The sequence below is a fragment of the Homalodisca vitripennis genome, chromosome 2 (assembly GCF_021130785.1).
Source record: "Homalodisca vitripennis isolate AUS2020 chromosome 2, UT_GWSS_2.1, whole genome shotgun sequence".
In the NCBI taxonomy this organism is placed as follows: Eukaryota; Metazoa; Arthropoda; class Insecta; order Hemiptera; family Cicadellidae; genus Homalodisca; species Homalodisca vitripennis.
Window position 1 is genome coordinate 5,546,725 of NC_060208.1, and position 18,673 is coordinate 5,565,397.

Below are 18,673 nucleotides of genomic sequence, written 5' to 3' on the forward strand. Positions count from 1 at the left end.
CTGTATGATCAAGATTGTTTATGAGCTATAGACTAGGTTTTGTATAATTTCGAATGCAATTTCAGCAAAGCCTGTTACAAAAACACATGGTGTGGCGTACTCCTACCCTGTGATTAATAAAAACATGTTGTAAGCTGTACTTTTCTGTATGATCAAGATTGTTATGAGCTATAGACTAGTTGTATAATTTCGAATGCAATTTCAGCAAAGCCTGTTACAAAAACACATGGTGTGGCGTACTCCTACCCTGTGATTAATAAAAACATGTTGTAAGCTGTACTTTTCTGTATGATCAAGATTGTTATGAGCTATAGACTAGTTGTATAATTTCGAATGCAATTTCAGCAAAGCCTGTTACAAAACACATGGTGTGGTGTACTCCTACCCTGTGATTAATAAAAACATGTTGTAAGCTGTACTTTTCTGTATGATCAAGATTGTTATGAGCTATAGACTAGTTGTAATAATTTCGAATGCAATTTCAGCAAAGCCTGTTACAAAACACATGGTGTGGCGTACTCCTACCCCTGTGATTAATAAAAACATGTTGTAAGCTGTACTTTTCTGTATGATCAAGATTGTTATGAGCTATAGACTAGTTGTATAATTTCGAATGCAATTTCAGCAAAGCCTGTTACAAAAACACATGGTGTGGCGTACTCCTACCCTGTGATTAATAAAAACATGTTGTAAGCTGTACTTTTCTGTATGATCAAGATTGTTATGAGCTATAGACTAGTTGTATAATTTCGAATGCAATTTCAGCAAAGCCTGTTACAAAACACATGGTGTGGCGTACTCCTACCCTGTGATTAATAAAAACATGTTGTAAGCTGTACTTTTCTGTATGATCAAGATTGTTATGAGCTATAGACTAGTTGTATAAATTCGAATGCAATTTCAGCAAAGCCTGTTACAAAACACATGGTGTGGTGTACTCCTACCCCTGTGATTAATAAAAACATGTTGTAAGCTGTACTTTCTGTATGATCAAGATTGTTTATGAGCTATAGAACTAGTTGTATAATTTCGAATGCAATTTCAGCAAAGCCTGTTACAAAACACATGGTGTGGCGTACTCCTACCCTGTGATTAATAAAAACATGTTTGTAAGCTGTACTTTTCTGTATGATCAAGATTGTTATGAGCTATAGACTAGTTGTATAATTTCGAATGCAATTTCAGCAAAGCCTGTTACAAAACACATGGTGTGGCGTACTCCACCACCCTGTGATTAATAAAAACATGTTGTAAGCTGTACTTTTCTGTATGATCAAGATTGTTATGAGCTATAGACTAGTTGTATAATTTCGAATGCAATTTCAGCAAAGCCTGTTACAAAAACACATGGTGTGGCGTACTCCTACCCTGTGGATTAATAAAAACATGTTGTAAAGCTGTACTTTTCTGTATGATCAAGATTGTTATGAGCTATAGACTAGTTGTATAATTTCGAATGCAATTTCAGCAAAGCCTGTTACAAAACACATGGTGTGGCGTACTCCTACCCTGTGATTAATAAAAACATGTTGTAAGCTGTACTTTTCTGTATGATCAAGATTGTTATGAGCTATAGACTAGTTGTATAATTTCGAATGCAATTTCAGCAAAGCCTGTTACAAAACACATGGTGTGGCGTACTCCTACCCTGTGATTAATAAAAACATGTTGTAAGCTATACTTTTTTTTATAAATCTCTAAAAATGTACGTCTACCAAAATATTCCAACAATAAATCTCCAATGTATGTATTTCAATGTTTTACGCTAAAAAAGCCTGGAATATTGAATCATCAAGTAAATATTTTAAGATTTTAAAATTTAGTTCCCATTTACAAATTAAAACTATTTTAAAATTAGTATATATTTTTTAAATGTACCGTACATATTATGCTAAGGCACAATGTATGTATATACTTAATTTTGTGTTTCATAAAAAACATGAAAAATGTTATCAGATCAAAAGACATAAATAACATATTTTTACTTATGTGAGAAATTAAAAGTGATACTTTTTTACAGTATGATATACCTTCAGTGTGGGGCATTTGATCTAAACAAATATTTTTCCAATTTGAGCGTGGTATCAAAACTAAAAGACCTTTTCTTTGAGACCTAATACACATTAAAAAGAACAAAATATACATTCTCAAATCATTTAAAATAAAACATCAAAACTATAAGTACGTTGATCTAACGAACACCACACACATCTTTCTTCAGTTTGCTAAATATAAACCTGTATGAGAGTTTACCACTAAAATATATCAATTTATAAAGATTTGTATTTAATTCATTTAAAAATGAACAACTAACAATTTATAACATCCTTGATAAATAAAATCATCTATTATAATAACAAGCAATAATGAAATGTGTTTGGATATTCCATGTCATATGTAGTCAATCATCAACCATAGAAGTCTAAAAGGTACAAGTAAGATTTCAGTCTTGTTGCTGATTTTCTCCTTGACTAGTTGTCGACCCGGTGACCAGCAGATTGTATTCATCGGTGTGACATGTACGGATGTGCCGCACCATGTTGTTTCTACGTTTGAACCGGTGGTCACAGAAAGGGCACTGCTGCCTCGGCTCCTGCCCACACTCTAGTCGCAGGTGCCTCATCATGTTGCGTCTCATCGAGTACCAGTTCCCGCAGTTGGGACATTGACTCCGTTCGTCACAGGGCACGCAGTCTACAACAAGTCGCCGATTCGGCCGTAAGCATGTTTTAAATCAAATATTCTAAACCACTGGTCATTTTTCTTCTGTTTGTATTCTATAATTGTGTAACCCTACAAATGTAATAAATTTACTATATTTTACCTTGCACTATTTTTTGTGTGTAATTGCTGTAATTTCAACATTCTAGTATAATTAGATTATGTAACTACTGGTCACAATCCAAACTGAAATCACCATACAAGATAGGCTATAAAGTAGTGTACTGGTACATAACTTTGTCAGCTAATTTGTTAATAAAATTGTTACAAAACTTAAGTGACGTTTGTTTTCAAACCCATCTGAAGTCAACCATCTAAAAGCTACATACAATAGTTTGTTACACTGATTGTGTGTGTTGTTTACTTTAAACTCATCTGAGGTATATATTTATTACTATAGAAAGTCTTTAATAAACGTTTAGTTATTTTACCTACATAAAATAAATTTAATTGTATAAACGTGTATTGTATACATGGAACAAAATTCATCTTGTACAAATTATTTTACTAAAATTATAAATTTAAAATATTTATTTAATATAACTAATAAAATTATAAATAGTAATTTAATTACAATTTAAATGCAATATTAAACTGATAATTTAATTGACAGATGTACCACTCAACTCTGTAAAAGAATACATTTCAAACCCTGTTAGGAATAATTGAAACACAGTAAAATCATAAAGATTATTCAATAAAAATACTTGAACACTTTATTATTATTGTACATGAATTATGTAGAATATCATCGCATTGACTTTTCTCTTGTTCTTCAGCTATGCAGTGATTACCTCAGGTATTCTACATTAAACCAGCACCGACTTTGGTATAAGACGTGCTGTGGCACGTACGGATGTGTCGAGTCATGTTGTTGCGGCGGCGGAAACGCAAGGGACACAATGGGCACTGCTGCTGTGGCTGTTGACCACACTCCAACCGTAGGTGCCGCAACATGTTGTACCGCATCGAATAGAGCTTCCCACATCGTGGACACTCTTTGCCGTCAGCTGCAAGAATTCCGACCGAAGCATTTAGAAATAATTATTGAGTAAATTATCTACACAAGTTCGACAAATGAATACAATTACATATCTTATTCTTGTATTGGAATCCATTAAATGTCAATTGTAAACACCAAAGTATTTATATTATGGTAAGTTTCTGTATTTTGAGGTATCATAATGAATTCAATTACAAATTGACTTGTTAATCACCATATTTATTTTGAAAAGAACAACATATCTATACTATTTGCTCAAAAATACTTACCGGTAACATCAACGGCTCATGGTGTGTACCACAGTGCAGCAGTTGTTGCAAAAATTCTTGATTCTAGGCTATATTGAATGCAGTTTAATACATTTTATATGGTCTTGAGTAATATCAAATATGTCTTTTATTTAAAAAATTACCCCTATGTGTGTGCATGTAAAATTGCATGAAATTTAAATTAATCATTAAAAAACCTACTTTAGTTTAGATTTACTTTGTAACACAAAAATGTATGAGTCTGGGAGGCAAATACGAATTTGTATTATACAAGAACTGACAACAATTCTAAACTCTATGCTTATGAATAAAGATATATTGTCTATTATATCCTGTCTAGTATACAACAAATGGGAAAGTAGTGAAAAAGTTGAACAAAGTAATGAATAATACATTCCATGTGTTTCAGATTATCACATTTAATTAACCAACAAACGTTTTATTGTTATAATAAGTTGTGCTATCAATGTTAATATTGAATACAAAACAATTTTGAACCAGACGTGTCTTCTAACTAATATCTTACTATAAATAAAATGAATTATAAAGGAGTATAACTTTGGAGATATCCAAATAATTGAAGATAAAAAAATGTTATAAAAATTACAAAATCCTACATTTTGAATTTAGTTAATTTTGTAATGTTATGTTCTATAAATTTATCCACTGTGAAGAATGCCCTAGACAGCAAAATGTTGTTCAGGTATCTTATAAATAATTTGCCATTGGTTTCTAATTTAATACATTCTGGGAGTTTGTTATAAGATCTGACTCCTGCTTGAGTTTCTAAACAAATTTAGTCTGTGTTGCTGAGGTCTGGGAATTTGGTTATATCGTGTGTTGTGATTGTGTAATCCCTCCCTGAAAAGTAACTGTTAAAATACGCACAGCTAATATCATCATCAGCTAAAGAGATAATGACACTGAAAGTTTCCATTTGTTAACTTAGGTAATATTTTATACAATTCAAATGTACTCTCACTTCTTGGACTGTTATGTAAAGTGTCCAGTACTTCATTTTGATACTGTGAGCTTTATTATAACACAGCAAAAATGCTTTACACCAAGAAAACATCAGAATGTTTTCAATTTCAATTTTTTCTACAACTGATCAATTGTAGACTGCTGATTGAAACAAAGGAGACTTTTGAAGATATCACTTTCAACACGTCATAAATGTACAGGGCACTCAAGTAACTGGATCTTGAATGTTGTGAACCACCAGTAAAAAAAAAAATAAATAAATAAAACACTTGTTTAACAGTTTTTTTTATGAATGTTGATCATGTCATGCTTGTGTAATCCAATGTAAACAGTGTTAGAAAGAAAAAAACCAATCTCGTTTTGGGAAAAGATATTTTTATACTTGGACTCACTAATTGAAGCTGGCTAAACACTTGACAATGTTGATGATGTTGTAAACGTAACATTAAATGTAGGATATAAGTACATAAAATACACTAAAACACTCTACATTGTTGCTATCTCACTTTGTATTCAGTAGTGGTTTAATTAAAACTGCATAACTTATGAACAGTTCAAGTTATGAGTAACACTGTACACTTTGGAAGACTCTTCTCTTACAAAGATATAACTTAAACACTCTTTAAAAATACATAATGTTTTATTTTAAAATGGGATAGTTTCCAAATATTTGTTACCTACATTTTACAATAATTGAGGTTAGAAATTTTTTCAATGTATTTTTTTATTTGAATTATTTTTATATAACAGTTTTGAACTATTAATCCATTAATTATGAATTTCCAAACACCTGAAACAACAGATAAATGAAAGAATTCTGTGTCATTGATTTCTCTTATGTAAATCACTTTATTGACAGATACATTTGTCTGTTCTGTGGATAAACCCTAACTCCTGGTGCTGACTCATTTATTTATGTGCTGATAAATTTTTCCTCACTGTTCTGACTTATTTCAAAATTTCAAATTTCTCTTTTGGCAACCAAATTTGTCTATCAGGACTTCTGCTAGTTTTTACATTTGTTTTATACATGACTTATGTTTATGTTTTTGTAAGCTTTATGCTTCATTCTTATGCTGACTCAATTCCTCATTACAAGTTTATCACCCAGTGGCTGGTACGTAATTTATATTTTCAAGTGCTATAAATATCTAAATACTAATATCAAAGTTTAAGGTGCTAATTTCATTCCTAAATTTACAAATAAACCACCCATATTTTTTTTCTTGTTTCTTGGTTAGTAGTTATTTGAATATAAGTTAGTCATTGTGGTTATTTAGTCATTATGTATAATGTCTGGGCATTGGGTGACCAAATTCACTAGTCAAAGCGATTAGGCTAAAGTAATAATAGTAAGAAAATAATCACTTTGTTACGTCAGAAGTATGGGATTGTCACGAGGGCACCGCTGAAGCCAGCACTTCTCGCCACAGGCATTTGTGATTGGTATTTTCTGCACTAAATTATTTAACGTGATCTGAATATGGGAAAGTACCGATCGGAAATGTCCCTGGTCAGAAGTATGGGATTGTCACGAGGGCACCGCTGAAGCCAGCACTTCTCGCCACAGGCATTTGTGATTGGTATTTTCTGCACTAAATTATTTAACGTGATCTGAATATGGGAAAGTACTGATCGGAAATGTCCCTGGTCAGAAGTACGGGTTTTCCGGTACACTTTTGGTGAAAAAAAGCAAAACATCCCTCGAGATAGTATCTTTAAGGTAAGATCATGTAAGCGCTACTGTATGACAATGCACACACCCAAAAATAACCAAAACTAATAGTATATTGTCATTTCCCCCGTAAAAAATCATGTTTGTTTATCATTTAACAAGTACCAAAAAAGTAATACAAAGCACAATATTAATCAATCACTTTGACTATCTTCAGTTACATAATATGTATAATGACTGGGTAAAATGGTAAAGTATGATAAATAAATTTGACCATCTTCAGAACTAAATAATATTTATAATGGCTGGATAAAGTGATAGAGTTAATTATTAATCACTTGGACCAAAACCACTAGCTATTATACATAATGAATGACTAGCTTACACATACACACAAAACCACTAGCTATTATACATAATGAATGACTAGCTTACACATACACACAAAACCACTAGCTATTATACATAATGAATGACTAGCTTACACATACACACAAAACCACTAGCTATTATACATAATGAATGACTAGCTTACACATACACACAAAACCACTAGCTATTATACATAATGAATGACTAGCTTACACATACACACAAAACCACTAGCTATTATACATAATGAATGACTAGCTTACGCATACACACAAAAACCCTAAAATGTTAAAACTTTAAACATACTTCTGTAATTAAGGAAGCAAAAAGTAATAATCAAATTATAATTTATGATTATAAAAATAATAATTAATTATACATTAATCATGGGGTTACAACAAATGCAATTTATAATTATGTCAAGATGATTCTTTAACTCATTAACTGTATCAAAATTGGTTTCATGGACTTCCCATTTGATTACATGTATTCTTAAGTTAATAATTAGTTATTTTAAGTATCGTCAAGACATTATTACATTTTTCACAGACTTCCATTTAGAAAGATGTCATAATTTTCAAACATTCATATTATACATCATTAGAGAATTACAAATGAATGTTTTCAAAAATAAAATGTTTATTTTCAAATGGTTTTGTGTGCAATACAACACTTTACACTGATACCACAAGACCCATGGGTGAGGTCTTATGCTTCCACACATCATAAAACTAGGCTTAGCAAGACACAAAACTCTTATTCTTACGTAGGCTTAAATATGTTCAACAAACTTCCTAGAAATGCTTGTGATATTGATTTTAAATGTTTTAAAACAAAATTGTACAGCTGGCTACTGAGGAATCCTTTTTACAGTGTAAATAAGTTTTTAGATCATTCAACCATTGACATTAGCTTTATTTGATGACCTTGCCTTATCTGTGACATTACTGTTTAACTATTTTGAATTTTGTGTATATAAAGGATCTTTTTTTACATGTATGTTTTTACTTTTTTTATCATTGTGCATTACCTTAAATTGAATTTTAGGTCTTAATTAGTTTTGTCCTTCAAATATTGACTAACTCCAACTGTTGTACTTCGCTATATCTGTGTTACCATTTGTTAATTGTTAGTTTTAATTTTCTGTGAAGAATTGATTTTATTAATTGAACTCTATTTCAACTTTAAGTAAAGATGTACCTGTAAAGACATTAAGTAGTATTAACTATTATTTGTTTTGTAATGCTCTGTGGCAACTTGATGTCAACTGTATGAGTTACCAACTTGTTTTTGTTGCAATAAAGACTTTGACTTTGACTGAGGTCAAAGGGTTTTGTGTGCAATACAACACTTTACACTGATACCACAAGACCCATGGGTAAGGTCTTATGCTTCCATACATCGTAAACTGCTTGTTAGCTGAGGTCAAAGGGTTTTGTGTGCAATACAACACTTTACACTGATACCACAAGACCCATGGGTAAGGTCTTATGCTTCCATACATCGTAAACTGCTTGTTAGCTGAGGTCAAAGGGTTTTGTGTGCAATACAACACTTTACACTGATACCACAAGACCCATGGGTAAGGTCTTATGCTTCCATACATCGTAAACTGCTTGTTAGCTGAGGTCAAAGGGTTTTGTGTGCAATACAACACTTTACACTGATACCATAAGACCCATGGGTAAGGTCTTACGCTTCCATACATCGTAAACTGCTTGTTAGCTGAAGTCAAAGGGTTTTGTGTGCAATACAACACTTTACACTGATACCACAAGACCCATGGGTAAGGTCTTATGCTTCCATACATCGTAAACTGCTTGTTAGCTGAGGTCAAAGGGTTTTGTGTGCAATACAACACTTTACACTGATACCACAAGACCCATGGGTAAGGTCTTATGCTTCCATACATCGTAAACTGCTTGTTAGCTGAGGTCAAAGGGTTTTGTGTGCAATACAACACTTTACACTGATACCATAAGACCCATGGGCGAGGTCTTACGCTTCCATACATCGTAAACCTTGTTAGCTGAGGTCAAATTAGGACAACACGAAAATTAAAAAATAGAATCATTGTATTTGTATTTGTAGGCTATTTAACACAGATTGAACACTTGCTTACATTTCAGTTATGGAATTAGAAACTGAAACCCTCACTGAAATTTGGATGATTTTTTTGTGGTGGAAATGCTCCATCCAAACCAATACTCAACAACCCTCAAACCCTCATCCGTTTTATTATTTTAACATCAAATTGTATTTAAGATAGAAATGGAAATTACATAATACAAGTTGTAATAAATAATAATTTATTTCCAAACAAATAAATAATGCAAAAATACAGGTCTTGATTACATTAAACATAATGTGATCTATATTTAAATTTATGAATAAATATTTTAAATAAAAAATATATAACTAAGAGATCAACTATTGGCAATTCACAAGGAGTGATATGTTTTACAATATTAATATTTGTCTTGACTAGCAAAAACTTACTTTAAAGGAATTTCAGTTTGCTTAGCAAATTAATACTATTAGTGCAGTAATGGAGTGTTTTATTAATTAGCTACATAAATAATTCTTATAGCAATACATAAATATATGCTGTACATTATATCACAGAAACACGTGCATCAGGTGTTTTTCCATAGCAAAATGTAACTTAAAATTAACATCCTTCATGTGGCAAGTTGAATTCGAAGCATAGTAAAATACACAATGTCACAAAAATAAGGATATACTTGTTTTATACATAATGGTTTACATGTCAGTGAACTGATAACTTACAATTACAGGAAATTAGAACAGAATGTTCCAGTGTCTAATATAAAATGCCCAACAATGTAGTTAAAGACAAAAGTGCACGATTCATCCAAATAAACCAAGTTGGATAATATATATATCAATTATTCTTTGATATATATATATATACACTTTTGGAAGTAAATCAAGAGTTTTCCTATAAAAACAGTTAATCAATTGAGTTTTACACCCTCCAAGTGCTGTTTGTATCACTTTGAAGTGCTGGTCCATTGCCAAGCATATGACATGTTAAAAAAATAGTTTTAAATACAAAAATGCGTTTAAGTACCATGTATTACACATAATTTTTATAGAAGCATATGCTCTATAAGGTGAAGGAAATAACAAAATACTTACCATTCTTCTTTAGAAATATTATCATTCTGGCTGGCAGAGTAAAAAAATGTTCTAATGATGAGGTATAATATTGTTTTTTAAAATGTAAAATTTGACAGTCAGCTTATTCAAGCCATTTGATTGATTTAGCTGACTTGTATTTCTCAAACTTATAATCTTCTGAATTAGTACTTTTAGTTCTGTCAGTGCATAGAGGAATCTTTCCTACTTTTTACTTTACAAAGATTGCAAATATTGAATAAAGCATTTGTTTGTAACATGATAAAATGAAAAGATATAAGAGTGCAACTACAGCACTTTGATGATTAAAGCTTATTATTGATGATAATAACATTATTTGTTGCAATAAATGTGACAGTATGCTTTCAGAACTGGTATCATATTTGACAATCAGAAATTTTGTTCTCATAAAATCAAATATGTCTGTTTTATCTACAAAATTTAATGTGCAACTTTTGTGTTGCCATGCTCATATTTAACACTATATTTTAACTTTTGACACCTGAAGAAGAGGGAAAATAACAGTTCTCGAAATGTAGGTTCCAGTTTTTTGTAACATTTAACAAAGACAAATATCCTAAATTCTGTATAAACGGTTAAGAAACAACATTAATACTGATTGTAAAACATAAAAAAGACAAACATTTTCAATGTTTATTGCATTTTTTTAAGCTTACTAACATAAAAATGTTTGGTTAGTTGATTTTGAGTATTGACTAGTGTAATTTTTTTAAAGTTAAAACAATTTCGTGTCCAGGGGACAGATTAAAACAGTATGTTTACAGTGTGAAATTTAAACAAACAATGCAACTCTACTGAAAGAGACATTAAGTGTAAACATTGAAATAACATTGGTGTTTTGATAACATTACATTTCTGGTCTTGAAAGAACAATATAAAACTATCTTCACATCTCTTTTACCGTTCTTAACATCAACTTCCACACTATAGCAGCGAGACCCACCAGTAAACTGATCTCTCTACATATACTCGGCACACTCGCGTGTGGCGGAAATCTTCACCTCCACGTAGCTCCTCTCCTCTGAGTAGTTCTCTTCCATCGCAGTCGCCAGAGCTGTTGGGTGTCGTTTACTGTTTCAATACATATCACACATTTATGATATACAGGTCAAGTGTACATGTGGTAAAACTACTTTTAACTTGCAATTAATTAAAAATCAATTAGCCAATCTATTTCTGATGCAATGGAATCACTACGAGTTACACACAAACTGAGTCACTTGATGTGATAGTGGTTGAATCTCTTTATAAATCAGATAAAAATTATGTTTTATAGTTGTCTTATCTACTTTTACATTGAAAAACATACTTATGCTAAAGATATCATCATCATATTTTTTACTGCATAAACATTCATGCAATTGTGTTATAGCCTGCGCAGTTCTACTATAAATAATTCTGCTAATTTTAACTGTAATGCTTACAGTAAGGCTTTGAATATTGTTTTTTCTATCAGAACTGGGGATTTTAACTAATTATCAGTAATTTGCAAAGTTTGTATCCCGGAGGCTCATCATGAACGCCTCAATAAAGTAAAACACCTTTGACACCAGGAAGTGTTCTTGTTGAGGTTTGAATTGTTTGAGACCACTGAGATGTTTAATGTCCTTTGATTAGTCTCACACAAATTAGACTATTCAAACACTCCTTGTGTGTTATCCCTGACATTTTGAAAGTTATTCATGTCTCTTGTTTATAGTATTGGTGGTATTACTACCTTGGAGCAACTCGCATTTGAATTGACAGTAAAGGGTGGCCTCGAGTATATAGACAGGGTATGCTGTAAATATGAAGGCCAAAGTGGCAAATTTATCTAATGTTTATGTAGTAGTAACAAATTACAGAGTAGGTAAATTCCAGGAAAATTCACATATGTTATTTGTTTTACCAATTACCTGATGTGTTCGAGCATGTAGTATTTGCGTTTACCAACGTAAGGACAACCCTCGACAGGGCACTTATATGACCGTGTATCCCCACACTCCAGCCTGACATGCCTGGACAGGTTGCCACGCTTGTTGTAACTTTTGTGGCAACGAGGACAGGAGAACCTCTCCTCTGTTCCTGGAAATGAATTATGGTATTTTAGAAATTATACACCTTCGAGACATGATGAATATTCTTGCATGGCTGCTGCACATCTCTCTCTCATCACAATTTTGGGCAAACACACTATGTAGTCTCTTGTTTCAGACACTATTTTTGAAGACTAAAAACCTACACACTATATGTTTTTCTCATATTTTGAAAAAAAAGGAAAATGTATGAAGATAATTTATTTTTGTAGCAAAACTTTACAAAATAACAGATAATTATTTATGTGTTGCATTAATTTTTTAATGTTTTTTTTATATAAAGATAGCGTCAGAAACACAAGATATAATTTTCTTACCCTTACAATTAGAGTGAGAGAGATGGGAGAAGAGAGGAAGAGCACTCAAGTCATTGAAGAACACTCTAAAAATTTGTGAATTTGAGTGTCCACTGTGAAATCTTATTTGATACCTAGTCAGAAGAGTAAATCATTGTTGTGACAATGGATAGAACAGTGCATTGTGTGACTTTTAGTGGTTTATCTTGTAGTTGGAGTACTTCCTCCACCCCCTTCTCTCTCAATGTGAGCATATGCAAACATGCCTCGTGTTTCAGATCCTACCTCCTACATTAGAACTTTACAATAAAGAGGTTGAGTGTCACACCCGCCGACACGTGTCTTTTGGATTCATCAACAATTGTACATTCTACCACATATATCCCGACAACTCTTAATGGGAAAAGATGTACAATACTTAGTAGTAAGCGATATATGGTTGGTTCAGTGCAAGGTACTCCTTAACTCCTAGACGCCATCTGCCGTCATAATCAAGTAGAGTTTTAAGGATTTTTTCACTCATGCAGAACAAAAATTCTCTTGGACTGTGGATGGTGCAGACACAAATGTAACAGTAATCACACTGCAAATATTTCACATTATCATCGTTTCTGTAAAAGGAAAACAAGAAGTACAATACCTAAAGACTGTCATGACTCATCTGAGACTGTGGGTTATATTCTACCTCAACACCCGTTTATAGAATATAACAAGTCTACTCCTTATTAACTCGAAGTAAGATAATTAACAAGATACATACTGTAATGGACAATACAGGAATATGGACATACTTTTTTCAATAAACACAAGAAAATATTACAAAATTTGTTTCTAGAAGCGGGAAAATTCCAACCCATAATAATATTCATTTCGTCAAGTGCGAAGTGTTGTGAAAGGTCATTTTCATAAAATTTACAAGTGACTGCATGTTTTTTAGTAAATCTATTTTTTTATAAATTTATGTTTTAACAAGTAGTTTAGATTAAAAAACTTTGTGCATTATTCTAGTTTATTGTGCATTAATACTAATTATTTTACTAGATAATGAATTGGTGAATTAGATAACTTTTTATTAAAGAAGAAATTTTATTAAAGAAAATTATTAGTGCGTAGCAAAGTAAACTATTATAAGTAACCAAACATTAACACTTTCTCCCTTTCTTTGGCAAAAATTCTCAACACTTTCATCAAAGTTAATGTGAGATAGCATTTCTGCAGGTTCTAGACAGAAATTATAGCCTGTGACCTGTAAGTAATGAAAACCTTCATTACTTGTAACTGAAACATCCTGGCCTTAAAACAGGACTTACACTATAAATTAATTTTAAATTTAATTTTGGCTCACAGTGAAGTTGACTGTGCTTGATCACCACCTTGTCCATTTTCACTCTTATTTTATGACACACATATTATTTTAAATACTCTTTACTGTATCCATCTCAGGTTCCGTGCTCATTTTAGACTTCCAGTCAGTCAGATCATGGGAGTTTCCTAAGACAACTATTTTTCGAAAGATAACACACACAGGAAAATATTTAAATTATCAATCCAACCATCAAAAATATGTCAAAGAAGGAGTAGCCTACTCGTTGTTTGATAGAGCAAAGAGCTTGTGCTCAGATAAAGATGGACTAAAAGAAGAATTTAAGAAAATTGAATCGGATCTCAGAAGCAATGGATACCCTCAATTAGTAATAAATAAGTGCAAACGAACCAGAAGAATCATTCCTGAGTCAGAAAAACAGAATTGTGATAAATTTGCGGTTATGTCAATCCCTTATGTGCCGGGATTATCGGAGAAAATTAGAAGAGTAGGTAGAAAGTACAACATTAGAACCGCGTTTAAAACACACAACACTCTTAGACAAAGTCTCGTAAAAACAAAACCAAAAAATGGCACACAGGATTCCAAAAACTGTGTTTACAGTATAAAATGTAGTTGCAATAGGGAATACATAGGCGAGACAAAAAGACCACTAAACGTAAGGATAAAAGAGCACAAAGAAAACGCGAGAAAGGGTCTCACAGAAAAGTAAAAAATTGCACACCATTGTTGGTCCGAAGACCATCATATGAATTGGGATGAAGCCAACATAATACATCGGGAACCACATTTCTTCAAAAGGAAATTAATTGAGGCAACATACATTAAATTGGCAGACCAACCAATCAGTCAACCATCAGTCGAGATTAGGCCGCTTTGGTTGCCAATTCTAAAAAATGAACTAAAGAAAAAACCAAAAGTATCAAACGGATCAGATATTTGTAATAAACCAATGCGGAGTCACAATATAGTTTTAAGAAGTTTATCTCGCATGAACCAATAATAACAAAAGGGCCCATTCCTGTCCCCCTTCCCTTTTATTTCCGCCATCTTGTTTTAGCCAGCCGTGACGATTACCATTGGCTAGTCCCTCTGGTCAGTCGTAGGTGGTTAGTAGACGAGTGAAGACGTATTGTGACCTGTATTCCGTAGTTAAGTTTTAATGATTAGTGTTTTGTATAGTTTTTTATTAAGTGCATGTTTATAGAGTTAGTGAAGTTGACAAACAACATATAGGTTGTGATTCCTGACAGGCGTGCCACAACGCTTTGGTAAGATTTGTTTATTTTAACCTAGTGTGTAATTATGTATTAGATTAGTTCTTTACCTGAAGAAGAGATCAGATTGCAGATCTTGAAACGTAGTGTCACTGATTTCTTGTTTCACTGAACGATGGCAAATGTCCGGAAAAATCCTGTTTCCTTCACAGATCATGGGAATCATGAGATTCCTGAAGGTTGGCAGAAACTGGAGTTTGTCTCTAACGTAGCCTTGTTTATATACTCGTATGATTAAACGAATTATGAAGACAATTTCTATGACTATCATCTAAATTTTCTGGCTAACAAAAAACGAAAAATTACTAGCACAATTAAAATCTTGAGATATTTCACCCTTGTTGCAGAAAGCCATATTTGGTCAAAAAATGAAACCGGAAGGACTAGTAATGCATATTTGCAGGTTATTGTGATTGACTGAAGCTTTACCAATCACCAACCTGCCTGACCAATCAGTATGGAATTTTCGCAAAAGTTTAGTTTAATTCTATTTAATTCCATGAAATTTTATTCTATGAAATTCCATGTAGGTCTACATTGGAAAACAAACATTTTAATAGTTACACATATTTATAAATATATTAGGCAGTCAAAACTTGAGGATAAAGAAAATAGCTATCTAGTCTGAGATAATAAGAGAAACCTAGGAATAATCTAAGTTTCAGAATATGAAGAAAAATAACTCCAACAAAGATGACAGCATCAGAATATTGAAACTCTGGCAGCCTGAGATAAAGAAGTCATGTTGATCACTGACTAGTCAGATGAATTTGTGATTGGTCAAGCTTCAGCCATCACAATAAAAGCTCTGCCTCTTCACTCACCTGTGGTCATTGGTCAAGCTTCAGCCATCACAATAAAGCTCTGCCTCTTCACTCACCTGTAGTCATTGGTCAAGCTTCAGCCATCACAATAAAGCTCTGCCTCTTCACTCACCTGTGGCCATTGGTCAAGCTTCAGCCATCACACTAAAGCTCTGCCTCTTCACTCACCTGTGGTCATTGGTCAAGCTTCAGCCATCACAATAAAAGCTCTGCCTCTTCACTCACCTGTGGTCATTGGTCAAGCTTCAGCCATCACAATAAAAGCTCTGCCTCTTCACTCACCTGTGGTCATTGGTCAAGCTTCAGCCATCACAATAAAGCACTGCCTCTTCACTCACCTGTGGTCATTGGTCCAGCTTCAGCCATCACAATAAAACTCTGCCTCTTCACTCACCTGTGGTCATTGGTCAAGCTTCAGCCATCACAGTAAAGCTCTGCCCCTTCACTCACCTGTGGTCATTGGTCAAGCTTCAGCCATCACAGTAAAGCTCTGCCCTTCACTCACCTGTGGATGTTTATTAATGATCATTTTTAGTTTAACATCAGTTGGCTGAAGATGTTTATCACATTGAGGCTTATATATCTCATATTTTAAATTGTGTTAGTAATCTTTGACTTAGTGTGAACAGGAAGTCTTATATTATGGCCATGATCTCACTTTGATCACAATTACATTTTAAATTTAAGTAATTTTAATCTTTTATCTCAGATTATTATTTTAAACATTACAAACTACATCCAGTAATAAGGTAAATTCTATTGGTTCATTTAGAAGGATACAAATTCAATCCATACAAGTGTTTCTGTCTATTAAATTTCAGTGTATAATTTTTGCAATATTAATACTTAATTTGTGGAATATAATTAAATGCTTAAACATATCTCACCAGTATAGATAAAAACAGGATTATTATGTGTAATGAAATACATCATTATAAAACATTTATTGATGAAATTCAACAAAAATACAGGTTCAGTCACGTAGATACTGATCCAGTACAAAATACTGACCAACAGAAGATCAAACAAAAGTACTGTAATGTTTTTATACTTCGTATTTCATAACAAATTTTCAAATAAAAAATACTTTGGATTGTATTAAGTGAAAATCTATGAATAAAAATTTCAAACATGTTTTCGAAGTTAAACAAGTCAGAGCTTATAATGTTTTCTTTTAGGTATATCTCATTAATATTTTACTATTTAAATCAACCTTATGGCAGAATTTTTAGAAAATGTTTGTTTTTGCCAATATGACTAGTCTCAAGATCACCCCATTTGAAAATGTATATGTTGTATGTATGGACTTATTTATGCAAAATATAACATGGAATTTAATTGTGAACATGGTAACTGTCATGATACTTCCATACAACTTAGACGAAATCCTTTTCATTAATTAAAAAAGGTATATGCCTAATTTGCATTTGTTAAACATTTTCATATTGACTACTAAAGGGTACATTATGCATGTACCCAAAAACATGCATGTTCAGTAAAACATGTAAAAACAAATGCCGTATTCAACTATATTCTTTAATAATTTTGGAAATATAACAAATATTTCTTGAGTTTTGAACTTGATACAACTAAATTTGTCACACATAAATACCTGTGAAGTTTCAATTCCTTCTGTTACTTCCAAATCTACATGTGTCTATATACAATACTCCAGCAACCTGCTGAAATATATCTTCCCAAAACTTATGATGACTAACAAAGTTATATATCCAATAAGTAGTTTGAATACAAAATTCCCTACACAAAAGATACTACAGTTCTGTACAATGGGATATAAAATATATACTTTACGAGAGATTGCATGTGAGCAATTTACTTTATGTTAACATTTAAGCATTTCTATAAAAAATTTGTTTGAATGTAAAATAAAAATTTGACCATCAATAAAACAACATGGAAAATTAAAATCGAAAATATTATATTTAGTGGTTTTATTTACAGTTTCAAACTTTTGGCATATACAACATTGCTGAAGTGAGTTCAGTGAACTAAACAAAATCAAACCATTAAAAAAAAAAAAACCAAGACAAGTGTCAAAGACACGAGTATATAAGACACAACCACACACACACACATACGTGTATTAACAATGTAAATTAAAAGAACAGTGTTGAAACAACGTCTATGAAATGTCGGTAGGCTTGTGGACACGTAAGACGTGAAGTCGTATGTAGTAATTGCGCCGTGACTGGTAGCGACATGTAGCAACAGGACAGCTGAACTGCCTCATGTCTCCACACTCCAAGCGGACGTGTCGTGACAGGGAACTAGGATTCTTGTAGCGTCGAAGGCATTGTGTGCACTGGAACACCTCTGGAACACGGAACCTCACATGTACTGTTCCACTGATTGTGTTGGCAATGCCGATTAATTAATTAAACTGAACAGTACATTTATATATTATATTATGTTTCACCTTTGCATTCCCAGAGTCCAGCTACCAACTGCTGTTAGGCTGTGTTTACCATTAATCACTGGATTTGGAATATATTTTCCAGATACACGGCTAAGCTAATTAAACTGAACAGTACATTTATATGTTATATTATGTTTCACCTTTGCACTCCCAGAATCCAGCTACCAACTGCTGTTAGGCTGTGTTTACCATTAATCACTGGATTTGGAATATATTTTCCAGATACACGGCTT

At 32.5% G+C, this 18,673-nt stretch overlaps 2 protein-coding genes and 1 long non-coding RNA gene across 7 annotated transcripts in view; 1 reads left to right on the top strand and 2 right to left on the bottom strand.

Moving 5' to 3' along the window:
- Positions 1 to 18,673, top strand: part of LOC124356129 (longitudinals lacking protein, isoforms A/B/D/L-like) — a 605,681-nt gene that overhangs the window by 106,292 nt on the left and 480,716 nt on the right. The window lies entirely within an intron of this gene.
- LOC124356148 lies at positions 9,317 to 13,507 on the bottom strand. Its single transcript, XR_006921816.1, has 2 exons — positions 12,103 to 13,507; positions 9,317 to 11,278 (listed from the first exon to the last, which is right to left on the bottom strand). It is a non-coding gene; the product is annotated as an uncharacterized LOC124356148 (long non-coding RNA).
- The window catches only part of LOC124356131 (zinc finger protein 436-like), a 235,532-nt gene continuing 233,791 nt past the window's right edge, over positions 16,933 to 18,673 (bottom strand). The window contains exon 3 of the transcript XR_006921815.1: positions 16,933 to 18,337. The gene's annotated coding sequence lies outside the window, so the exon portion shown is untranslated. The remainder of the gene's footprint in view (positions 18,338 to 18,673) is intronic.